This window comes from Phalacrocorax aristotelis, chromosome 2 (genome assembly GCF_949628215.1).
Source record: "Phalacrocorax aristotelis chromosome 2, bGulAri2.1, whole genome shotgun sequence".
Lineage (NCBI taxonomy): Eukaryota > Metazoa > Chordata > Aves > Suliformes > Phalacrocoracidae > Phalacrocorax > Phalacrocorax aristotelis.
In genome coordinates, this window is record NC_134277.1 from 108127211 (window position 1) to 108154622 (window position 27412).

Genomic DNA, 27412 nt, shown 5'->3' on the forward strand with positions numbered 1-27412 from the left:
TACCCAACATTTGCAGTTAATTTACGGAATTAGTCTTGTGTTTGATAGTCAGAAGACAATTAGCCAGGGATAAGAGAGTCACAGTGATTTTGTTTACTTTTTAGATGTTGGGGTTTTTTCCAGTTAAGTTATTTCCAGATAAATCCTACCTGCAAATGACATTTAAGGCTCAAAGCAGAATCAGCAGTCTAGCTTGATCTGTAGCCCTGGTAGTATAAAAGAAAAAGCCTAGGATTTCCAAGAGAACTTTCAGAGCTTCCCGCTTCCTGCCATGCCTTTAGATTTTCTTGCGCTGACACCAGGATTGCTGTAGATTGTCATTACTCACATGTCATTCTCCTGGTTTTGACTTGTCACAAGATGCCAGGAATGATGACGTGTGACAAATAAGCCTTTCTCTATTCTACATGCTTAGTTATACTGTTCCACCATAGACAGTATTATGGGTTTTTTTTTGCCAGAACTTTTCACCACCTGAAAATTTCTTGCCATGTAACTACTGCCACTCTTCAGTCACTGAGGATGGATGCTTGGTTGCTTTTGCCATTGTAGAGAGTACTCACTGGGAGAAGATATGCTGTGTGGTGAATAAGACAGGATTTACTCAGAGCTAAGGAATCTGACAGATCTTGACTTCATTCAGTTCCTGATGAGCAGAAAAGGCGCTAGCACTTATTATGATATCAGACATTATAATAAGCTACACACAAAGTAAGGTATAATACCTTAGTGTTACCTGCATTAATGCTATTAATGTAGAATTCCTAGAAGTATAAAAGAATGCTAATTTAACAACCAAAAAATCAGAAAAAAAGTTAGTTAAACAGGTATAACAGGAAATAAAACTCCAAAATTTTCATGTGATTGAAAGAAGCCATCACATTTCAGAAAACCTTCTGGGCTCAGTGCTGAAAGGAAGCATGCTGAATGCTCTGAGAAAATAGATGTTTGTCACTGCTAACAGTATAATAAGGTATAAGAGGAGATTTCCTGTTTTATTTATATTCATTTTTCATAATATTTACATGAAGACAGAGAAAGACAGCATGAAAAGACAGACAAAATTGTGCCAGCATCCAAAAGTTCTCAACCAGCTCCGAGAACGACACGTTTACAGCTGAGATTTGTTGCAGCACATTCCCTTGTTCAGCAGACCATACAAGGCTGTAAATATGGAAACAGATAACACAGCAAATGAAGAGAAGCTGCTAGCAGTTTTTAACTTGATGAAGAAACTAAACACTTGGTTAGATTTTTGGTTAAAAAAAAAAGAATGTTAGTGCCAACTTTCTGGTTTCTGAAATCTGTGACTTGTGATAGCAGTTTCCAAGTGATATTGCAGACTAAAAGCAGAAATGGAATTCAGGTGAACTTCGTAGCACCCAAATCTAAATCTAGCAGACAACTGCATGATATTAGGGATGGAAACACACAGTACAGCAGCCAATTCCAAAAGTTTTTGATGAGAGGTCCTTAATGGTACAATTTTCTGTAGCTTCCTTCTTTGGAAGAAATAATCATAACAATAGCACTATTGAAATACTGCTTCATTTAATCCTGTGACCATTTTACTATCAGCGTTTCAGCATGTCTGGTACAGTTACACAAACCCACCGTGCTCCACAGAAGTATTGGAGCACTGACACCTGACAGCAGCTGGACCACTCACTCTGACTGTGCCATGCCCTGGAGTTTTACCCAGTTCTGCCATGGTTGTTTCCTCACGGTTTCCAGGTGATGCAGCCTGCCAGGAGTGTGAGAAGACATCTGCATCTGGAGGACTGCATTAGATTTCAAAAAGGGGCACAAGTCAGACCTCTGACACTGGCAAGAAGCCATAAGGCGTATGGGGGAGGTAACTTTGGCTGGAACCATCTCTTGGGAGAAGTAGCATGAACTCATCACCATTTCTGGTGTCCTGCACCTGCAAAGTTAAAAGACCCAAATTCATAAGTGCCAGTGTCTTGGCCTATAATGTTAGCATACGCCACAGGTTTTAACAAAGTGCATGCTGTCGCTATTCATTAAAGAGTTTCTAAACGTGTCTTCCTTTATTTTTAGATCCTTTTACTTCATGAATGATCTTCATGATTATTTTTAGTTTAAGTGGTCCAAACGATGAGTGGGTGGCCAAGAACAGAAAGGTAGGAATCCCCTAAGGTTTCTCATTTCAAGGAGAAAAGAATTCTTTATCCATTGTCTGTATGTGATCTGCTCACGACCTGAAAAGTGAGTCAGGTGGCACAGCACTTAATGTCCAAAATTAAGTATAGAACTATAATTACTTGCATTTGGAGAAGTTCAGGAATGCAGCAAAACCATTACAACTGATTAATATCTGTAAGTAACTGAAAAGAGTCATTACTGAGTTGCCCACTGTTCAAATACTGGGACAGTTAGAGGGCAGCCAGTAAACTTTTAATATAGAATTTGTTAATCAATCAATAAATTATTGTTAATATTCTACATAGCCACAGGAGGTTTAGTAATAATTTCTAGCCACCTGAAAATATTTAAATAAAACGCAATACAGAGATGCTGAATTTTTAAAGCAAGGCACAATTTTCAGGAGTAAATGCTTCATTAGACAAACAAATTTACCTAAAGAAAGAAAGATTTAAAAAAAAAAGTTATACCCTACCCGACAAAAACTCTGGGTTTCCGTTCTGAGAGAGAAGTGATTTAAGCCAGTTGAAAAAAATTTCTTTGGACTGTAACTCAGATACGCTACTTTTGTTGGGGTTCCCCCCCCTTTTCTTTTTCTTTTTCATCTCTATATTTCCTTTCTCTTTCATCTTATTTTGTGTTTTCCTTTTTCTTCTCCTACCTGTCTTCTTTCTCTTCACTTTTTTTTTTTCTGTTGCTTTTCCTTTTTCTTTTTTACTCAGCAGGTGGTGAGTGGGAAGTGGTGGCATTTTGGTGTACCTTATGACCCTTTGAATGGGATATTGGGAATGTAGTTTTATTTTGGTAACAAGAAAGATAACCTTTCCCTGATTGCATGGAATTGACAATAGAATGTAAAAAAAAAAAACCAAAAAAACCCACAAAACAACAAAAGTGATGTACCACAAAAAATCTCAAACTGTGTTTTGCAAAGTAGACCAAGACCCAGAGTCTCATAAGTGTATGCTAAAATTACAAACTCAGTAGAGGCATAGGAATAACAGCTAATGCTTAAATGTTTACCTGTAACTTCTAAATGATTATAATATAGTGCAACATTTTTAATACATTGGAATAGATCTCTGTGTGCACATACACATACATACATATATATAATTAACACAATTTCAACTTGCTTCACTTTCTTCAAGGGGAAGAATATTTCTGAACAGAAGAAGTCAATGGAGATGGAGCAATACTTTTGGAAATAAGCAGATTTTAAAAATTATACTGTCACAGTTCTTTTAATAACTTCATCCTTTCTTTATGACAACCAGTGTCTCCAAACATAAAATTGTATTTGTTTTTTTCCTTTAAACCTTTCATATTTTCTTCTGTTGACTGTTTTTTGAGTAGAAAAAACCTCAAAGCTGTGTTTGAAATCCAGATGGTTATGATATTATTCAACATTTTACTCCATGCTTGTTTAATTCTTCAAAGTTCTGACTTTCCCTAACATGTGACAAAGGAGAAAGAAACTCTGGTCTTTTGAAAGCTTCATCTTAGAAGGATTTAAATCCTTACTTTATTTTGTGCCTGAGATTAACACAGTCTATAAAAATTGTATTGCTTCTTCTGCTATTGTCCTTTTGGGCTTCTGCATGTGGACACTGAAATTTTGCAACGTACAAAGAATTGTTTATCAGATTTAAGCAAAAAGTGGCTTCCAAACTTTATTATAAAAGAAATAGGGTGACTACCATAAACTCTAAGGCCTTATTTGATTTTTTAATAGCTCTACATTTAATTTCATTTTTGAAAATTTCTTGCCCATACTTTCTAATTATTGTAAAGGATAAGTGCCTGCCCTCTTGAGGTTGTATTTGTTATTATCTATTGTGCCAATTTTCCTTTTTCTAGCATGGTCATCTGAGAACTAAAATCAAGGAACAGAGTGCCACATTTTCAAGTCTTTTTTTCCCCATCGATCTGAATCCCTTTTTCCCTGCAGTTAAGGAGAACTGTAGATTGTCTATTGGCACTTAAAACCGCCAAAAAGCTCCCAATACATTTATCCTCATTAACAGTTACCTCTATGTTCTCATTATTAGAGATGGCCCACTAGGGAATCATTCCCTCCAACTGGCAAGTTCAGTAGAAAAAAAATGACAGTTTTATCATTTTTATTCTGAACTCTACTCATTTTATTTATGAATAGTTCCCACAGAAGTCATTTACAAATGGTATTACCTGTAGGACATGTATCCCACTGCTGGTTTTTAGGACTCACAAATGAATTAAAGGGATCTTATTTTTACTGTCTTTCCCAGCAATTTTCATATCAAACATTCTCAAATTATAGGCAAAAATCTATTTAAACTGTTTGTCTCCTTCCAGCTCTACTTCAGCTCTGAGAGTTGAGATGCAGTTCCTCCTTATTTATTAGTACTTACTAGTAATAAAATGTTAACAGTTTTACACCACAATCTATTTTCTAAATTTAATTGTCATGTTCATGTTTATGGATTTCAAAGTAGTACTAGGGTCCCTATTGTTCATACAGTGTACTTGTATGCTTGTATTCACATCTTTCATAGACAAATTTTATTCAACTCCTTATAATTGATGCTATGAGGTAATTTAACAAACAGAAGGAAAGCAAAATAAGGAAAAGTAAGGAATAAGTTCCAGTAGCTTCTGTACTAACTCCTGTTTCCAGAGAAAGAAAATAGATACACTAACTTGGATGTTCAAGGGACCACAGCTGATGGTGTCTCTCAGCAGATAAGCAGGAATACAGCCATAAACGACTTTTCAACATACAATTAGTAACAGAACATTAAGATCTCTACCTCCCTCTGAAGTTAAGCTTGAGTTAACAGCTAGCATTCAAATGTTATTGAGGTGTGAGAATGGGAGGGGGCAGGCAACCCATGTTGACTATGTTGCTAGATATGTCTCATTTTCATCCAAAATGAGGTTCTTGAAATGCTAAAAGCATTCATTGATACAGTGAAAATAAGTAAGAATAAGATAATCTTCCCTGAAAAGCAGATGTCCTCGAACTGAAGAAAATAGTGGCATCCCATTGCACAAAGATAGCAAAGAGAAGGAAATCTATTGATGCCTACTTGAAGAATATGACATATTGTCAGTCTGCCACATTTATCACCTGGATATCTCTTAGGAGTCCAGTACTCTTTAGAAAAAAAGTAAAAGTCCTACCATTCTTTTTCAAAATCTGTAGTAATGGGACTATTTGGAAAGATAGTGGTACTTTTTGAAAATAGAGGAAATGCTTTGAGATAGTCTTTTCTTAACCATGAGGATTTAAGGCTAAGTTTCATCCATGTTTCACTAAATCAGAGGTTTCAGGTCCATTTAGGGGATAATTAAAACAAAAACAACAATCCAAATGAATAAACAGAAAAAAAAACCCAACAACCAAACAAATCCCTTTGTGCTTCCCATATCCTTTACCTCTGCCTATAATAGCATTTTCTATAATCAACTGTGAGAACAGGTGGCTAGCACTCTGCACTTAAGTCTGGAAAAAAAAAAAAAACCAAGAAAAAAGATCTTTAAGCTCTGTAAGCAATCCCTTCAATTTTTTTTTTTTTTTTCTGTCTTCCTAGGACCTTATTTTGGTGTCTGGACAAGGATATTTTTCTTTTCTCTGAAATTAATCCCTCACTTTCCTTGTACAACTGTTAAGTCTATCTAGTCTCAGTTGCAGTAGATTACTTCCTGACAGCAAAATTTCATTGAGCTGGCTCCAAAAGCTCCTACAGAGATATAACAGGAAACATCAGTTTGACTAAAAGAGATCTCTTCTCAGGTTACCAGCTGGGGAAGGGAATACCTCATGGCTTCAGAGAGCTCTACAGGGGCCACTGAATGCTCTATAAACCCCACAAAACTATTCTGCTCTGACAAATTTACAGTTACAAAATCAAGGTCAAATTCAACACCAAATTTAAACTCATGAATTTATGTGTCTACACGTAAGTTCCCACATGTGCACTAGGCACCTAAGCTCCTATTACAGTTGCTACAGATCTATTTTCCAATGTTTTGAGCTTGTTTTGGGCAATGGAAATAAGCAATCCGTTGGTGAGATTATATTGTAAGTACCCCTCAGAGCCATTACACAGAGGATATAACTTCTTATAGATCCTGGTAGCACTTTGACCATTTTGCTAGAACTGTAATGGTTTATGCTTTTAGTTCTGGAGTTCATTGGTTCAATTCCTATTATGTCCACCAAAAAAGCAGCTTCCATATCTATATTAAAAAATATGCTTCATGAATTTAGGATGCAAGCTAAAATTCAGGGAGATTACCGATATGATACTATGTAATCAAATGTAATCTAACAGAAACTCACTGTTTAATGGAAAAGCAATCAACTATTAGTAAACTGTTAGTTTAGGTATCCTAAAATGTCTAACTTGGATACAGCAGGGGAGTATATTATAATTAATTCTAAAGTATAGCATTTATCAAGTGGGAGGAGCGCAATATAGAGTGAATAGGATGCAGACCCAATCTCTGTGATAACTTAGGTCAATCTTGTGGAATAATTTTTACTTCAATCTTCTCTTAATATCTATATTTCCTGGATTACCAAAGAAATAAAAATTTAAAATCTAGTTCCTAACTAGGACTAAAATATATTAGGAAGGTTAAGGTCTCTAGTCACTAAGTTCAATGCTGGAGTATTCTCAGTTAAATGCAGATAAACATTAACGTTTTGAGAGATTATTCAATCTCAGTCGACTTCAATCTTGATATTGTGAGATTAATCCAACCTTAATCAAAGAAGTTTTTATGCAAGAGGATATTCTAGTATAAAAATTGCATCATATTATATTTCAAGGAGGAACGCAAAGAATGAGATTACCTCAAGCTTGTCAGAAAAAAAGTAATCTTAATGGAGCTAAAATAGTTTATGGTGCAGTCAGAAAAAGAATATCAAATATTGAATATGATTTCTGAAATTAAAGAAGACTGTACATATGCTCAATAATTGTACAATGTATATTATTTGCACATATATTTACAATGTTTTCCCTATAAAAGTTCTATCAATGGATGTGTTTAATATTACTTTATAATCAGCAATTAAAAAAAACCAATCACTTCTTTATAACAGTCTACAGTATTTCACATTGAATTCTAATCACACAGTTAGAATACTACTGCATTGTTTTATGAGACTGCAATTTTGTTCCAGAATGGATAACTGTAAGACCAAGGGATAAAAATTATTTCCTCATAGAACAATGCAGAGGAATCAGTGTCTCTACTACACTGAGAGGCTGTACCTTTTAATAAAGTATGTCCCTGACAATGCTAGGTCCTTTGTTTCTGGTTCCATAATAAGATGACCTATATATGACCTATCAATGCTTTGGTGCAATTGTTGGGCAGTTACCAGGACACTGTGTTCTCTGTTCCTGCTACCTGAGAAAGTGAATCTCAGAGCCTGCACATTTGTTTGACTTTTTTTCCCACTAGGCTCAATTAGTTTAATAATAATAATAGATATCTTTTCCTTCAAACCTAAACAAATAGGACTACGGTTCAGGTATCCATAAATCATGGATTTAGTTTTCTTTAGGCTAAATAATAAACAGAACTAAAGCTTCTCATCTCCTAGCCAATTATTTTAAAACATTAAGATCATATATGTACCCACAAGAAAAAAGGAAGGTGGAGAGTTAAAAAAACAGAGAGCGGAATATAGTCTTTCAGTGTGGTATTTGCACCCTGAAGACTGTGGAATTCAAGACATACCTCTGTATTTTCTTGTTTGGTTGTTGTTGATGGTGCCTTTTTATCTGTAGCAGCATTCTTAGGAAAAAAAGCATCTTATTTTCAAATATTGTTATCCTCTCATTATGTCTTGGAAAGCACTGAAAGCTCAGTTTCTGCTTACATTCTGGCTTGTGTTCAACAAAAAGCGCTGTATGGGTGCATCGAAGAACCAGGAGAAAAATGCTTTGACTCTGAGAGGTTGCTAGCTGTGATCATTCAGTACATTTAGGTAGCTGAGATGTTCAGATAAACAGAAAGTTTTATTAGACGCAAGGCTGTTTTCTAGCAGAAGTAAACAAAGGAATTTTTCAGGGAAATCTATGAACAAAAGTTCTGATCACTAAAAACGTTTTGACAACTCCACTCCCTCCCATTATAAATAAGAAAGAGTTGGAGCTGTATTTGCAGTCATAAATTCACATTTTCTGAAGTTCACCTGCAGAAAATAATTTGCATGACATTTCCTAACCTTTTTGTTTTCTATGTTAAAGGAGAAAATTATAGGTGATGTTGCTATTGCTTTTAACTAGCTGGAAACCTCAGACTTCAGAAAACTTTCAAAATACTCGAAGGTGTGTTGTGTAGGGTTCACACAGGGTTCACTTCGCTCTGTGTTTTTTGGTATTTTTTCGTCTAAAAGTGTTCAGAGATCTGCAGATGTGCAGATCAGGCATTTGAGTATATCTGCAGTTAGAGAACCCTCTTCAACAGGGTTCCTACTTCTCCTATAAAGCCTACAGGAATCATATCACTTCAGAACCACTCTGTAGGCAGTCCTGCACCTACTGCGCCTTTCAGCTTCCCAGGGACTGACTGAAAAATCAATGGGTGTTTATAACGAACTTAAAACCAATGGAAGACCCCCTGAGAATATGTTCTGGTGTAATTACAGCAGTGAGCTGTAGTTCTTAATCAACATGATTAAGCATAAAACAGATAAAACAAGGACTGTTCATTCCATGCCAAATTTTCAATTCTTGGAAATGGATTGGCTATTAAAAAGGTATTGAATTACTTTTATATGTTACTGCCATGAATGAGAGAATTATTATTTTGAAAATAAACCCTGTGTAACCTGTTGGTAACTAAGCAAGACAACACAATTTTCTTTTAGAATGTTGCCCAGAAATGCAAGTTTGCTTCTGTATGTGTACAATACAGGAGAAGGTGACTGTAAACAGGGTAGGTAGATGGTCCTAGCTTGAACTAGCTTGAATAAACCTCAACATTCTCAGATGTTCAAAATACCACTTGAGTATAGTTCATATGCCAAACATGTACCTCCTACCACAGGGCAGGCAAGGACATAACTTACATGTAATTAGCAACAGAAGGTCTAGTCTTTCTAAATAGTTTTACTTATATGGACTTGTATTTCTTAGTCTGTAATATGTTACCCTCCCCATCAAACGTCAAACAAACTATTTCAGTAATTTAGAATTTTCATATTTATTTATAAATAATTGAACTTATTCTGTAAATGTTTCTTGGAGGTGCATGGTGGTTGTATGTTTTGGATTGTTCTGGTCTGGGTTTTTACTGCAGGTTAGATAAAGTCCAGAATGCTTGAAATCTAAGGACTACCTGCCACATATGAGACAATGCAGCAGAGGAAAAAAACCAAGAATATTTTCACCTTCGCTGATTATTTTCTTTTTTTTCCTGATGAAATCAGAAGAGATGACTCATTTAAAATACGTTTTACAGATAGAAGCTCAAAAATTCATAAAGCACTTGTATCCCATCAAGCTTAGTTTTGTTTATACATGAATAGAAATATGAGCTGACAAATGATTGTTTCACAGACTGCCAATAGCAGCTTAATTCACCAATTAACTGAGCACTGAGAAAAATTCCTTTTTAACTTGAAAACTGTGTAAAGGAGTAGGGAGAAGAGGAATATAAAACGAAGATATGACATATCTCCTGTGAAAACTTGCCTTAATACTGACAAACAGAAAACTATGATAATTGCCTCCTGATCTATTTAAGTACTTCTTTCATTGTCCACTTTCAGCTACAAGACATCTATTTCTGTGCTACCTCATACACATCTATCAGATGTGCCAATATTCTGTTTCTTTCCATAGCTGTAAATGGGACATCCTGTCTCAGGAATAAAAAGGGATGGTGATTTCCCAACATATGTGCCAGACAGTGAATTCAATATGCTTTTCAGATCATCGTCTGGTGACTTAACCACTTTGAAATGCATGATTAAAAAAGATCAGATTATGAAACTATGTATGAGACAAGTCACATTTCTGAAAATATTTAACTAAAGAGAGTTCCATGAGAAAGCAAGCAGACAAAAAAGCCCAAATTTAATATGAGGGGAAAACGTTGCTCACATCTTTTGCAATCTAGAAACAGCTATGGAAATCTCTTCACTAACTTAAGACATGTATTTAAAGTTGTTGACATTTACCCAGGAGATATAATTTACTTCTACAAGGCACCTGAATAAGTATTGTCTTAATCTTCCTTTCTCAGGAATCTTAAGAATATTTGCAGAATCAGGGTTGCTTACAACATTTTCTAACAAATGGGAAAGTTCCGAAAAGAGTTGACAGGAAGTTGTTATTACATTTAAAACAATAATAGGTTGACTATATATATATATATTTTTAGAATTTGCCAGTTTCAATAAAATATAAAGGCAAACAAAATCCAGGCTTTCCATTTTTTATTTCAAATTAACAGAAAGTTTCCTTTATATTTATAACTGAAAATGATCATTACATTCATCTATTCTAGGTAGAGGAAATGCAGATGCTTTGTAGATCAATACTGTAAATGGTATATCACTAGAAGAGATACAGTCTTCAAGAACATGATACAAATGTCAAATTCAGACTAGAAGATAGGTTGTGATATTTTAAAATTCTTTCCAGAATTTAGGAAAAATAGTAATTGATTAAAGCAGCATTATATTAGTCATTTCATGGTTACTACAGAACTTTAAAAAACTAGATTATAATTAACATATACTATTAAACCTAACTTAAGGTTATTTGAGATTCAGGTTAATCTTATTGGATTAAGAATTGATCATTAAAATAAAAACTAATGATTGGCAGGTATATATAAATATGGTTTAATTATATTCCCAATATGAAATTAAATACATATCATGTCAGTAATAGATACAATTGGCTTTAGAAAACATTTCAGTTTCCAAAAGCTGAAAGCTTAGTGGTTCCATAAATATCTAAGGGAAAACAGGAATGCAAGCAGAACTTACCGTAATATTGTCCAGGGTACCTTTATGAAATAATTCTAATGAAGTCACACGTATCCCTGGCTAAGAAGGCAAGTTGAAGTGCAAGTATTATTAGATAGAGTCTGATGACTCTTTCACTTTATTTCTAGGTCTGTACTTCTGCTTTACATTCTTAGAGATAAGAAATTAAAAACTCTACAAAATAAACCAAACCAAATAAAAAAAGAAAGTAAATCAAATAGCGAACTTCAAAACCACAGAATTTTCTATACAGTTTGGAAGAACAAGTTAAAAACTTAAACTTTAGAACTGTTTTAGATTGAAGCTACTTGCTTGATGAATTGAATATGAACTGTACTTATGGCTGAGGAGTAAAATGGGTGCAAAAGCTCAGTCTGCCACAGTTTCATATACACAAGAAAGATCTTGGTTTTGTTCTTGCACCATTCACTCTGTTTTATTTCCTTCATGCTGTGGGCTGCAGACAGTATTTATGATCTTTAATATATGATATATGATATAAATATGATATTTATAAAGCACCTAGTTCTCAATGTAAGTTTAATTTCAGAAATATTAAAATTTCTGGTCTTAATTCTGGGCTTACTGCATAATCTTATGTGTCATTGTTTTCCAGACAAAACTTTTTTTTCCCTTATACATGTATAAGGCAAGCAAAGCTAGGTATAGATTTTTGTATTCTGTGGTTTTATGGGTGCCAATGACATTGGACAACCTACATTACATGCATTTTGAGAGTGTACCCTGTGTTTAATGAACAATTCATTTAAAGTGAATAATAATGAAATGACAGTTCTCAAAGTTTCCCTAGAGTTTCAGTTTCCCACAGATACCATGGTGGGGGTCTGTTACAGACCACCTAACCAGGGTGAAAAGGCAGATGAAGTTTTCTACAATCAACTGGGAGAAGCCTCACAATCACTAGCCCTTGTCCTCATGGGGGACTTCAACCTACCAGATGTCTGCTGGAAAAAAAATACAGCAGAAACAGTTTAGGAGGTTTCTGGAGTGTGTGGAAGATAACTTCCTCACATAGCTGGTGAGTGAGCCAGCTAGGGAAGGCACCTCACTGAACCTGTTGTTCACAAACAGAGAAGGACTTGTGGGTGATGTGATGGCTGGAGGCTGTCTTGGGCATAGCGATCATGAAGTGATAGAATTTCTGATTCTTAGAGAAGTAAAGACAGAGGTCAGCAGAACTCCCACCTTGGACTTATGAAAGGCAGACTTTGGCCTGTTTAGGAAGCTGACGCTGGCTGGCAGAGTCCCTTGGGAAGCAGCCCTGAAGGGCAAAGGAGTCCAGGAAGGTTGGGCATGCTTCTAGGAGGAAATCTTAAAAGCACAAGAGCAGGCTGTCCCAATGTGCCAAAAGACAAGCTGGGGGGAAGAACACCAGTATGGCTGAACAGAGAGCTTTGGCTAGAACTTGGGGAAAAAAAAAGAGAGTTTATGACCTTTGGAAGAAGGGGCAGACAAGTCAGGAGAAAGGTGTAGCAAAGTTATGCAGGGAGAAAATTAGAAGGGCCAAAGCCCAGCTAGAACTTTGTGTAGCTACTGCTGTAAAAGACAATAGAAAAACCTTCTATAAATACATTAACAACAGAAGGAGGGCTAAGGAGAATCTCCACCCTTTATTAAACGTGGAGGGAAACATACTGACGTAGGATGAGGAAAAGTCTCAGATACTTAATGCCTTTTTTGACTCAGCCTTTAATAGTAAGACCAGTTGTTCTTGGGGTTCCCAGCCCCCTGAGCTGGAAGAAAAGGACAGGGAGCAGATGAAGCCCCCATAATCCAAGGGGAAATATTTAGCAACATACTACACCACCTAGGCACACACAAGTCTGTGGGGCCAGATGGGATCCACTCAAGGGTACTGAGGGAGATGGTGGAAGTGCTCACCAAGACACTTTCCATCCTTTATCAGCTGTCCTGGCTAACTGGGAGTTAGCAATTGTGACACCCATCTACAAGAAAGGCCAGAAGGAAGATCTGGGGAACTACAGGCCTGTCAGTCTGACCTTGGTGCTGGGGAAGGTTATGGAGCAGCTCATCTTGAGTGCCATCATACAGAATGTACAGGATAACCAAGCGATTAGGCCCAGTCAGCATGGGTTTATGAAAGGCAGGTCCCGCTTGACTAACCTGATCTCCTACTATGACCAGGTGACCCACCTAGTGGATAAGGGAAAGGCTTCAGTAAAGCTTTTAACACTGTCTCCCACAGCATTCTCCTGGAGAAACTAGCTGCTCATGACTTCAATGGGCGTACTCTTCACTGGGTAAAAATACTGGCTGGATGACCAGGCCCAAAGATTTGTGGTGAATGGAGTTAAACCTAGTTGGTGGCCAGTCACAAGTGCTGTTCCCCAGGACTCAGTATTGGGGCAATTCAAAGTTCTGTTTAATATCTTTATCAATGACCTGGTTGAGGGGATTGAGTGCACCCTCATTAAGTTTGCAGATGCCACCAAGTTGAGTGGGAGTGTTGATCTGCTTGAGGGTACGAAGGCTCTGCAGAGGGACCTGGACAGGCTGGATTGATGGACCAAGGACAACTGTATGAGGTTTAATGAGGCCAAGTGTTGGGTCCTGCACTTGGGTCAGAACAACCCCACGCAATGCTACAGGCTTGGGGAAGAGTGGCTGGAGCTGCCTGGAGGAAAAGGACCTGGGGGTGTTGGTTGACAGCTGGCTGAACATGAGCCAGCAGTGTGCCCAGGTGGCCAAGAAGGCCAACAGCATCCTGGCTTGTACCAGGAATAGTGTGGCCAGCAGGATTAAGGAAGCAATCGTGCCCCTGTACGCGGCACTGGTGAGGCCGCACCTTGAATACTGTGTTCAGTTTTGAGCCCCTCACTACAAGAGGTACATTGAGTTGCTGGAGTGTGTGCAAAGAAGGGCAACGAAACTGGTGAGAGGTCTAGAGATCATGTCTTTTGGGGAGTGGCTGAGTGACTGGGGTCATTTAGTCTGGAGAAAAGAAAACTGAGGGGAGACCATATTGCTCTCTATAACTACCTGAAAGGTGACTGTAGCAAAGTGTGTGTCAGTCTCTTCTCCCAAGTAATGAGTGATAGGATGAGAGGAGATGGCTTCAGGTTATGCCAGGCGAGGTTTAGACTGGCTATTAGGAAATATTACTTCACCAAAAGGGTTCTCAAGCATTGGGACAGGCTGCCCAGGGAAGTCGTTGAGTCACTGTCCCTTGAGGATATTTAAAACACATTTGGATGTGGTGTTTACAGACACGGTTTAGTGTTGAACTGGCAGTGTAAGGTTTATGGTTGGACTCAATTATCTTAAAGGCCTTTTCCAACCTATACTATTCTGTGTATTCTGTGTGTAAAGTGCTATGAAATGCGTAAACACACTGAATAAATTAGATTATCTTTCCGTCTCCTTTCTTCATAGAAATATGATCTGGTTCTTGTGAGTTATAACAAAAGCAAGCACACCATTTTCAAACAGAACTAATTTTTGAGACGATAATATTCCTTGAGACACTGAACTCTTTGTTCAAATTATCTAACCCAGAAAAGCAATCTGCCACTGTTTCAGAATTGCAGATGAAAAATATCCACACTAGAAAATAAGAATAGATTTAGGAAAAATAATAATAATAATAACCAAACCCAAAACATAACCTATATCCGTAAGAAGGAAAACCCACAGAATGTCAGAAAAACCACTTTGCAGCACAGAAGACACGTACATATACTCCACTTCTTCCTAGCAAGAGAAATCAGCTAGAGTCAAAATTATCAACCTGTTCTTCCTTTGCAAAAAGAATTAGCAGGGACTATTTTAAAAAAAATATTTTTTTTAATATTTTAAAATATATTAGAATTTTTTTTTAAATGTTAGTGCAGATTAAAAAGTACAGTTAGGCAAACGACGAGACATAAAAAGCAAAAAACAATGCTTTCTTTCAAGCCTTTAATTTCCTTTAATTTATGTCTACGCAACCACAATTACTTGTAGAGAAAATCAGAATTATCAGTTCTTTTAGTGGGAGTGATGTCAGCCTGATTTGCTGTCAAGAAACAGATTGATCAGAAAATAGGGTCATCCAGAACTGAAAAGAAGTTTCCTTTCTTCCCGACTTCACTGTTGACTCTTAGGTGCTTAACCAATGTGTGAACAATGCTAGAAAAATGAGGCATTTGTCATTTAACAAAGACCCATAGTTTAAGAAGTTGAGGGAAAGGAAGGAACTTTGGAATATGTAGCACAGCAAGTTGAACTACAGTTATGGATAACTTTGCGTGCTCCTAAAGCAGATACAAAAAAAAAAATAAAATGTGGAAATCTTTTTGAAAATATGGAAAAATATTAATAGGACAAGGTAGTAAATTTACTGTGCGGCAATTACACTTCTTTGTGGCTTCTAACACATGGGACTCGGAGGGGGGTGGATACATGAAGTGATAGCACTTGTAAACCACAAGAAAATAGAATTAGAGCAAATAGAATACAATTTTTTGCAAGATAACCTACACTCTTAAGAGTTTGAGAATTAAAGTAAAAAACCTTATCGTCTTACAACCACTGCAGATATCTTATCCTTAGCTATGCATGGGATATGCTTCATATCCAACAATCAGAAAAAAAATAAAAAAAAAAAAAGTGAAGAAAATTTATCTTCATTAAGGGATGCTGCCTAACTTGCAAAATCTTCCCCCTCCCCCGTCCTGTCCCCAGTTAACTACATTTTAGCTACAAATGCAGTGCTTATAACCTTACTATTTAAATTATAATATGAGGGACAAGTTCTATTTCTTGCTCTTTCACAGCTTTTTGTCATTTAAGGAAGTAATTCAGTTCTTATAAATCTCTAAAATGAGTGATTGATATTTATGTCATCCATGAACATGCTCCAACCATGTAGGATACAAGAGATAGATTACAGGAGATAAATTACAAGAGGACTAGACAGCATTACAGGTAGATAGTTTAAAGGCAAACTGTACTCTTTCAGATAGACCTGAAGACTTTCACATTAACTATAGAAAATTATCACAGCGTGTTATGCTACACTTTTAAAGCACATTTAGACACCGTTCTGCAGAACCCACATACATGACTGGGGTGTCTAGGGAGTCTGACAGCATTATTTGTAAACAAGAGCAACAACTGGGAACCAAGCTATCTTGCTTTACATGTCTACATCTTCTACTGCCCTGAATGGTGAGTAATAACCAGAGTTAGTGACATTGCAAATGTTTTAACATTAAGCAAGGGAAAAGAGAAAAACAAGGAAAAAGGCACACAACAAAACAAAACAAAACATGTTCTGTAGACTGGAAAACCAGAGCATAGCACAATATGCTATGGCTACTTTCTGTGAACTCTATGAGCATTTCATTTTCCATGCAAAGGATTTATAACCTCAGAACTATGCTCCTTTCACCTTCACCAGGGGACTTTGCAAATGTTTAGTGTACATTGGGGACCATTTAAAAACTTTTGCAGTTTGTAGCAAGAATAGTCTTTCTGGGATTTTTATCACAGCAGCTTTGTGTCAATTCTCAACATGATGTGTCTGTGGTCAAGTTTGTGTTGCAAAATAAGGAAGCCTAAACATAAGAAGAGATGAAATTCCAAATCAGTATCAAAAATATTGCTTAGAGTTGTCAATGGTTTGTCACTTGTTTCCTCCATTAAAATTTGCAGGGAACAAGATAATCTAAAATAAAATAATCTTCCATTAGATAAAAATCCCCTAAAGAAAAAAAAAAACTGTAATGAAAGCTTCAGGTAGGAAAACATATTTTAGAGTGGTCATATCTTTAGCTCTTGCAGAAACTTGTCAAATGAGTAAGATATTGTTATTTCATGAAGAACACATTAATACTTGTAATCTAGTGGAATGGGAAGAAGGGTCAGAGATTTTTTTTTATTTATTATTGGTCTCAAGGATTAACATGAGACCTATCAAAGTCATAGCAAAAACTCAGAATCACAGGGTGACTGACAGGTGTCTGAATCAGTATGAAGTTTGAATCTTAATATCTGCTTTTTCTAGCAGCTTTAAAATGGTTCATATGCAGAAAAGAAATCTGCTGCCCTTTGAATATGACATTAAATATCACAGGAAGCAAGTTGGCATTTCATCAGTTCTCTTCATATCTTTCCTGGATGATTGGTAATGGACTGAGATTCCCATGATGACAGAAGATCCAGATCTCAGTCCAGAGAGTTTTGTAACTTATTTGGGCAGAGTTTGAAACACTAACTCTGCACGGTCTTCTGGAGACACTGTGAAAAGCAGATGTCTTCTGAGAACTTCAGGCATTGAATAAACAGTGATCCACATGCTGAAGACAAGTTTAAAAAAAGTAGTAGATGGAAAAATGAAGTTGATTTAAAGTATTAAAAGAGCAAGTAAAGAACTTTTTTAAAAAAGAAAAGTATAACTGTTAACTGGAATCATGGGATTTTATAGAATCAAGGCAAGAAGATTTTCTCAGTTCTGTTAGAAATCTAACACTTTCCTTATGCAGTAAAGTATCTTACTCTAGATGTAGATTGTAAGGCAACTAAAAGTTATATGCTGCCTTCTCAAAGCTGAGATATTTGATTGTTTTGGAAGAATAGCCTTGAAGTACTTTTCAGCTAAGGTCCTTCCATCTATCTCTATCAGAGTAATACATCCACCTTGACATATCCTGAGATGTTGGCTGAGAAAAGCAGTACTATTTCCATTTTATAAATGATAAACAGGGTAGAGATTCATGTGATTTATATTTATATATACCTATGTGTGTGTGTATATATATAGATACGTCTGTTTTTCAATTTATTTAGAAATTTAACTGACGGTTGAAGTGTCAGTTATTTTTGGAAGAATCACATTTGAAAATTCTGGAATAAAGGATTTTCAGAGACATCCAGGAAATAAGTCACTGTTCTGATCACTAATTATGTTACCATTATGACAAAATAAAGTAATATTTTCTGTCTTGAAAAGTCAATATTTTTCATATTCTCTAATGTGCACAAAACAGATTGAAATTTCCATTATTATTTTCTGAAGGAAAATTTTCAGGTTTAGTCTGAACATGCTGTGTAAAATAACTGCATAGTAAACTGATACTGAAAAGGTCAAAGATTAATCATTTAATAAATCAGATTAAAATAAAAATGCACACATTTTTCAGTGTTGTCTGTAGTATATTTAAACTTTAAAATGGCTTTTTATACTTGGGATAATCTAGGAAGGAGTTAAGATATGAAGAGCCTGGTTAAAGCACTTCCTTTGTAAGAGGCACTGCAGTAATACTACCTTTGAATTCTAAGCGTGTGAGTAAACTTATATACAATGGTCAAATATTATATCCCATTAATCACTAGAAAAAGAGCAAGAAACACCTTTAAAATGGTGTTTTCCTATAAAAGTTTCAGATGGACAGAAGCAGATGCTGCTGAGGCCTATTATTTGGTACTTATACACAATTACAGGTAATTTATAAAATTACTTGAGTGATTAAAAAAGAAACTTGGGAAGATTTCTATAGATATTCATGAATTTTAAGAGCCATCAGAGTGGTCACTTGGTGACAGAGCTGGAAAAGAGCAAGTCAGAATCAATGGGACATGAGACACATAAGATAGGAGTTTCCAAGAAGCTCTCATTTCACATTGGCATAGTGCGGCAGGAGCACCTGACTACCCTGGGATCTCTGAAGGACATCAAATAAAAGAGAACAAAGAACTGCAAGCCATTAAACACAGGGGAAAGACAGAAAGCTTAGAGCCAAACTACTCAGAATAAAATCATAATTTTTCTCAAGACCTCATGTCTATGTCCAGGGTAGCATTAGTGGCGATGACTATGAGCTGTTGGCTGTTCCCTTCTTTACCACAACATTTAAACTGGCTGTAAGAGCAGGTCTCACATGCAATGTGCTATATAAAATGGAAGAATGCAACAGTGCTTCATATACAGTCTAGTAAAAAACAATAGGACTGAAAGGAGTGAGAAGTTTATAAATAGCACAAGAAAATGAGTATTCAGTGTTCATTGTGCCTTTAAATACAGCATACTCCCTGCTGCAACAGCTCCCGTTTAGTGTTTCAGTGGGAAGGCAGCATGTTACAATTCCTCTTTTGCTGGTTTTTGTTTGTTTGTTTGTTAGTTTCCTTCAATCTAGAATAAAAATAAATCAGCCTGGAAAAAAATAGGTTTGCTCTATATGTATAGCAACAAAACCATGACAGAGAGATTGATGTCTCTATTAAAGAAATAAGTGGGGGAAATCATATCTTAGTTTTGCTAAGGCTGTGCTTGCTGTTCTAAATACTTCACAGCACAATTTTGGGTTTGAACCAAAAAAAGGAAAAAACATATTAACCCTTTCATCTGGCAGTGAAAATTTAAAGCCACAACCAGCCAAATAATTATTTAGCTTGGAGGATCATAAAGAAAATAGTAAAGTAGTCAACAAAAAATAGTCAACACCAAGACTCCCAACAGACTATAGCTTCAATGATCAGAACCTTTCCATGCAATTACCTGACAACTTCTTTGACACATTGCAGAGGATAAAAATAGCTTGTGGGGTTTGTTTGGGTTTTTTTCAGTAAAGACGACCAACAAGTCATCTTCTTATATTGGTTGCCACACAGAAAGCTGCAGCATTTGTCATAATGAACAACTGGGAAGATTCTGTGTATCGCAATTTTTTTAAAAACTACTGATAAATACATAAGGAAAACATCAGTGGTGCAGTTTAGGTGGTTGGTTACAGATACCCCTCCTCTTTTTGTCAGTGCTCTAGTTTTGCAGCAGCCACTCAGATGAAATCGAGACTGACATTCACTTGCAGAAACATGGTGGAAACTCTCCAGTGAAAACCTTTTAACATTTTCCTTTTACCACTTAAACTCCTCTAAAGCAAAGGACTTTAACAAATTCTGAATTTGAAATGAATCTGTCAAATGAGTCTGAAAAGAAAAAGAAGAAAAAAAAGATTCCTAACAGAAAGTAAACCTTGTTGCTATTTTATAAATTAAAACAGTGCAGGGCAGGGGGAGTGATAAGAAGGGAAGCAAATATAAATTAATGTGCAAGCAAGCATTCATTTGTTACTGTCAGTGTAGTCCCTCTACCCCTTAGACGGCAGGAGCCTCAGAGACTGAAGGTCAATGAGAATGAGCAAAGCTGCACTGCACTCATGGTTTACAATTTGAGGAACAGTAAAACTGCTGGTCTGATTAGACTGCCTAGTTGAATAGTCTGGACATGTTCATATATAGTCATGGCGCTTTTCTGAACTGATTCAGGACTTAAGCACCAATACTGCTAAGGCCAGGCAAGCGGATAACATTCAAACATATTTCTTGCTCTGCTGTGTCTCCTATCAGTCTAAGAAAGAGGAATTATAAGGCCTGTGAATTAATTGTCTTATATCTGTAGAAAGCTTACATGAGTGTTGTGTGTTCATACAAGTGTCTCTCAAGCATTTTGCTTTGCTCATGAGTCAATGGGGTTTAGCAATAAAGGCCAGGTTTCCACTCTAGGCTCAAGACTCAAATCTAAATTACTTTCAGAGACAGTAATACCTTATGGCTGAGGAATGTTATTTCCAAACCAAATTTAAAATATTGTAGCCTGGAGGTTTTGACCTTCTGGGGATTCCCATGAATATTTAGTATAAGTTTTTGGAAAACTAGAAACTGTATAACATAAGGGGCAGGGCACTGGATGAGCATCTAAGGGACCTGTGTCTATTTCTGTCTTCTTGGATTGGCATCTGTAGGAAGTTCTACCCCCCCACATGCCCCCCACACCCCTTCATCTATCTGTCCAGCCCATTTTTTTCTGCAGACTTCCAAAGGCTTGGATGTGTCTCCCTGATTGTATGAAAATCCTTTGTTATAATAGAAGTGCTGTTATGTTGTTTTATTTACTATTATATAAACATGTTTTGGAGTGCTGGTGAATAATACCAACAGAAAAAAATGCTTAATAAATGGTGACTGCTGAATAATATAAATGTGAAGTAAAGTATGTATATGTCATTCACACACACAAATTGAAGTTGAGAAAAAACAAAATTCATAGGTCAGAAACGGTAAAGGATGACAGTCATCTCTATCAGTCTTCAGAAAAAAAAGTATAGGCTCTAAATCACACTTCAAGGAAAAGTATCCAAGAGAATTTTCTCAGGGAGTGAATCCAGGTTCCAGATTCTTTATGAGCCATAGCCAAGGGCATTAATTTTTAAAAGCAAACTGAACTGTGAATCTGCAATAAACCAGAGTAATATGAAAACCACTTTATTACCAAAGAAGACAAATGAGGATAAACAAGTATTGTAATTATATGTCTCAGAGTACCTTTTCCTTGTTTTTATTAACACTAATGTCTAAGTATTAGTTTTGGATGGTAAATGCCTATATGACCAAAGTGAATCTCATCTGAGCCGTATGACATTTTTTGTATTTTCCATGTGCAGGTAACACAAAACGTCTCCACCAGATGTTCTTTAGATCTCTGCTACCATTGTACTGATTCTAAAGGGCCATAAATCCATGAAAGAACTGCTGGAACGGATTGTTCTTCACTGACAATAAAGCCAGAATTTTCAACTTAATTAAACCTTTTTTTTTATTCTTTTTTTTTTCTTTCACAGATAAGTCTTGTGGAATATCAAACACATGTGTAAACCAAAACCCAGTAAGCATTCAATGTGTATTTAATTTGGAAATAATGAATTCTACTGTGGTCACAGTATCTGCTGGATGTTGAAACACTGAAGAGCATTTTTATAAGAAAACACACGCACACCAAAAAACCATGTTTCTGTCTGCCATGATTTATAGTAATGTCTGAGAATACACTGGAAACTTGATGCTCATCTATTCTTTCCATTACTATCAATACCCATCAAGTCAAATAAGTTATTTTACTATGCAAAAATCAGTGTCTTATGAAGCAGTGTTTGGTCCACATAGGATTAAATGAAGTTGATGAATGTCAACTAAACTTAGAAATAATACAGACAGGGGAAAATAATTTTCAGAATTAGATTTAAATTCTACATCTTAATTGTACTGTTGGTCACCAAAATCTACTTCTGTGCAGTGGGTTTGGAATGTTCTATATGGGAGCCACTTCTTAATGTCTATGATGACAGTGTGATTGTAAGCATCTTATTCTAGGAATAATTCCTCCTATCCCTGCATAAATCCCTATCTATTTGTCTGTCTTATTATCTAACTCATTTTATCATATAAATGGTAATCACAAAGCTTCCCACTGCACTGTTAATAAACCCACTTGACAGAGTCTGAAATAAATCAGATGATAAATAGACCTTAAACTAACCTGCCAAGACTTTAGACAAAGCATGAAGCTCAAAGGTGGGGGACGTGGGAACTGCAGTGAATTGCAGAACTCGGTATTGCTTCTCACTTGTGCCCTGGCAACACCTCAGGCCAAGACTAAAGCATCTACTGCCACAGCCTTTATCTGCATTCCCTGGAAGGAAATAAAGGGGGGCAACCAAGACCTAGCAGCAAACTGGCACATGACAGATGACTGATGGACCTGCGTCTCAGCAAATATACAGAGATACATTGCAAGGATGAGACACACCCTGTAGTTAAGCAGAAGATAAGTTCTCTTTAACAACCTCTCTTTTGGTGACTGCAGAACAGCTATTGAAATCCAAGACAACAATAAAGTCAGCTCATACGAACAAAGTTGTAGTAAGTATTTTGTTGACAGAACAAAACTGGAAACAAACAAATGAAAAAAGACTAACATTCTTGGACCTGTGACAGTTAGTATTAAGTGTCTTCTCATCAACTTTCAAACTTTAAAATTAACATAAAGAGTCAAGCCCCATTTTTTGACAGATTCTTCTGCAGTGGAAGTGCCTTGAGCAACTGTAAACCCAACCACTATGTCAGATCCTAGTCATGTCATTTATGAAGACAATAATAAGCTCCACAGTGTCAATGAGAAAGGGCAAGTTGCTGAAAAGAAAAAGTAAATGTAAATCCTTAAATTGGGTGTGTCAACACATTTTTTCTGATACCATCTTAGCTTGTTTTTCATTCTAAGACTTTAGTCTTATTATTCAAATCATTCAAGTACGCATGCATATTTGAGGAGTCATGGGATTCCACCACCGATTGCTGGTATCTGTCCTTCAAATCTGTCACTGAAAATGTAAAGGTGAACACAACACCTCTGCAACCTTGTCTGCTAAAGCATATATTTGTAGTTTCCTCCTAGGATGCCTCCAGAAACTACCAATGTCTAGGACAGAACAGAAATTTAGGAATTACTCTGCATTCTTAGCTTTGGATATATGTGACTCCCAAAAAGAGAACACAGAGATCCTGAGGCAGCCTCCTTCTTATAGATGTCAGCTGATTTTCTTGCTGTCACAGCAGCTGCAGACAGCTTGTTTGGACAGCAAGGATGAGAGATGAGTCAGACCTCTCTATGCATCAGGAAGTTTCCTCATGCCCAACACTTCTGAAGACTGAATGATGCAGATAGGGTAGTTTGTACCAGAGGAGTTATCATATTGCGACAAAAAATTATGTAGGTAGCTTTTGAAGGAAAAAAAATGGCTTCTACCAAAGTGCAGGGTAGATGGAATTGCTATCAGCAATGTATCTACAAGGTCAGAGGCTCCTGGGTCTGACGTCTCAAGCATGAATCCCAACCTGACCAATTAGTGCAGTGGTATCTTGAATCACAAATGGCTCACTCTTTTTATTGACTGGAAAGTTTAGGACAATAAGTCTTTCCTTAGACACCTTCGACAATAACGTAGGCTCCTAATTTAGACACTCATAAAGAATGTTAAAACTTATCATATTACTCATAGTTCAAAATACAAATTCATGTAATGCTTATATAGTATGTTTGCTGTCTGCCTAATGTTTATTCAAAACCCTTTCCCACTGCAGCTGGGAATGCTGTTTCTAACCACCAAAGACGAGTGCAGAACACTGGGGATGTAGAACAATTGGCATTGTTAAAGGTAACAAGGAGAGCTTTCATCCAAAACATACTATGCATCCCACAGATGCTGGTGTAGCTCCCAGCACTGGTCGTGATAAATGATGTACAAAATGAGTGAATACTGAGACACAGCCACACATAAAAAAGGGAAGCTAAGCGGAATTCCTTGACAGCAAGAGACAACTGATTTTATGAAGAGAACAGGTATGGCATTTATTTTTTCCTTTACTACTTTTCTTTTACTCTAAACTTTGGGACTTATTTTTGACTCCCTCAGGGTGGTCTCTTTCAAGACAGAAAGCTAATTTCCTCATGTCTAGGATGGGGTTATATAGGTACAGATAGTGATTAAGAGCATGTAAAGGTGCCCTTGTAAATATGTCCTGCACTTTTGAGAAAGTGCTGTGCATTTGTGTTTGGTATTTGGAAGGGATCTCTCGTTCCCTAAGACTTACTGCTACTCCATCATGATAGCTAGCATATTCCTAGTTTTCCTCCTTTCACTTTTATCTGTTCATGTACTTTCCCAGTTTCAAATTGTCTGAGTTGTCCTAAAGAGCATCTCTGTTGTTTGAAAGGGTGTGCAGGTTTTCCAAACTAACCTGTCTCATATATTGAACTGTGTAAAGAACATTTGCAACTAATTGAAAACACGCATACACTTCACAGATGAATGCCTCAGTCATTATCTTTCAATTATGAATCTTGGCTCCCTCTGTTGTTCAATACCTGGTTTTGAAACTACCTTCAAACCCTGGCTGACAAGCTCAGTAGTTTGTGTAGGATCTGGAAGATGAAGAAGAACACTTCTGAATTTTGGCTCAGAATTATGTCAGATCTTAATTATGGGGAAACATAAATACTATGGTCTACACTGACTAGAGTAGAGCAAACATTTAATTAGAATAGGCATAATCATCTCAGAAGCACCAGAGTGTGAAAGCAGGATTCATAATTTTGCAATATCTTGTACCAGGCTCTGATCTAGCCCCAGCAAAAATAGAAGAATTTCTAAAGGAAATCATAGACCTTTATCAACCCTGTTCTTAGTTTCTGACTCAAACAGTGCTGAGTGACTATTAAAGTGTCACTCACTCACATTGATCCAGGAGTCACTGAGGACATTTTAAACTCACTTCAATACATATTATAGTTGATCCACTTTATCAGAAGTGGTAGCCTTCAGCAACCATGAGAATATACAGATTCTAAAACCTTCAAGAATTGCTTGCTTTAACATTCTTACTGTTGGTGTTAAAGTGTTTTTCTTCAGAAAAAGTGTTTCTATTTATGCAATTGCTAATAAATATCTGGGAATATTCTAATGAAAACATTTTTCTTTTAATTTTTGTTGAAAGTAATGAGAGTAGATGGAGAAATGCAAGTATTCACAACTATGTCTTAAACAGGAAGAAAAACAGACTTTTACATTATTAAAGTATTATGCTTTAACATTTTCAAGTTTTAGTTACTTGTTCAAGTTTTAGTTATTTGGTTGAAATATCATTTCATTTTGGAATTTATTTCATTTTAGCAAAAAATAAGATTACAAATTTTAAAATTACTTGACCACATAAAAAAATGTTAGAGATTACCAGTTCATGAATTTTTTTTTATGTTTAATTTTTATTTTTGTAGAATTCAGGATTCTTCTGGGCCAGTGAAAAAAAAAACCAAAAACTATATAACTCTATATATGTTTAAATGATTTACAGATAAGAATAGAAAGGTTAATACATTAATCAAGATTTTTCCTATTTATTTTCATAGACTACTGTCTCACTGATTCATGTATTTTCTTTCAGTCCTGAGAAACTAGAAATAGGAGTATGATTCCTCTGTTCAATTTCTATCAATAATTATAGGCCTCTGTGTAAAATGTCACACTAGTTTTATCATAATTGACACTTTTTGCTCCTCTAAAGCTTGTTGAGAGGAAGAAGAGCTTAAGTATTTACCTATTGCCTCCTTTCCCTTCAGCAGCAGGAAGGGTGAGTAACCAAGGAAAGGCTCCAGTGTGGTGGGCAGCCTGGTCCAATTACCTCTCCTATCCTGGCCTGCTGCAAGGAGGGTCATGTTTTGAAATGTAAAAGACAGGAGTAAAAAATCCTCTCAGTTCTTTTCCCCAGGAAAGGATCATGAAGGCAACTGGGAAGAGCAATCAGTATCCATGTCTGGTCTTTCTCTTCCCTTCTGTGGAATGACATTTTATCCTTGCACCATACAGAGCTTAGAGCTCTGCAGAATTTTGTAAGCCTGGGATGCATTTAACTATTTCTACAATGGTAGTATAAAGGCCATCTCACCACAGCAATTGTTTATGATATCCTAAAGAGAATTAAGCAACAAAAATGAATGAAACTTCATGGCTTCTGTTAATCCTAAAGTATTTCTATGCAAACAGTTGTGGGATGGGGAGGGCTGTTCACATGTTTTCTTATGGACTATGTTATAAAATTGCAAATCACATAGAATAAGCAACAAAAAATTATAATTCACCATCTAATTGTTGGTTTTCCATAGCGTGAAATCAGCGATATTCCTCTTATAGAAGCAAACTGTTGCATTTTCCTTGGCAAAAGTGGTTCTCTTCATGCCATCTGCCTAGCTGTACTTGATTTACTTGCTTATGAGATATATAGTAGTCACAACTATTCTTTCTTTGCTTCCCTTCAGGGATGTAAAGAAAGACCCACACTCCCCTATATTAATTTGTTAAAGTACAGGATGGCTTAGTCACACTTCTGTAAAGCTTATCTGTCTAGAAGCTTTAGAATATCACCATACACAAAAACTGTACAACTGATTCTACAAGAATATTTACGAACAACATATTCATGAACAGTGCACATGATATAATCCCACCCTTTTTACAGAAGCAAAATACAGCTATCAGCAGAATTCAATCTGACGCCTTTGTATACAAATCTGAACCCTTTGTCTATTTTCCTAGCAGTAGATTGATGTGAGACACCAAAAGAAATAGAAGTCATTGCCTTTCCAGTCTGTCAGGCCAACGATCCACAAATAAAGAACCATTCATGCCAAGAATTAAAATAGATTGGAGATATGTTTCTTTTGTCTTCAGTGTACTTGAAAAATGGAGCCCATTATGGAAATCTGTGTATGGATTGGGTAGCCTGTTTTGGTTTGTTTTGACTTTTTTCTGGTAATAAATACATTTTTTCAAAATGTTCATTAATGCAAACACAGAATTAATACACTAGTTCAGTTGTAAAGGAGATATTGAA

General features: G+C 36.3%; 1 long non-coding RNA gene across 1 annotated transcript in view; it reads left to right on the top strand.

The window, feature by feature from the left end:
- LOC142053262 (uncharacterized) overlaps nucleotides 1–25841 on the top strand; it is a 32014-nt gene extending 6173 nt beyond the window's left edge. Inside the window, exon 2 of the long non-coding RNA XR_012659154.1 lies at nucleotides 21811–25841. This is a non-coding gene — a long non-coding RNA (uncharacterized LOC142053262). The remainder of the gene's footprint in view (nucleotides 1–21810) is intronic.
- Nucleotides 25842–27412: the final 1571 nt, after the last annotated feature.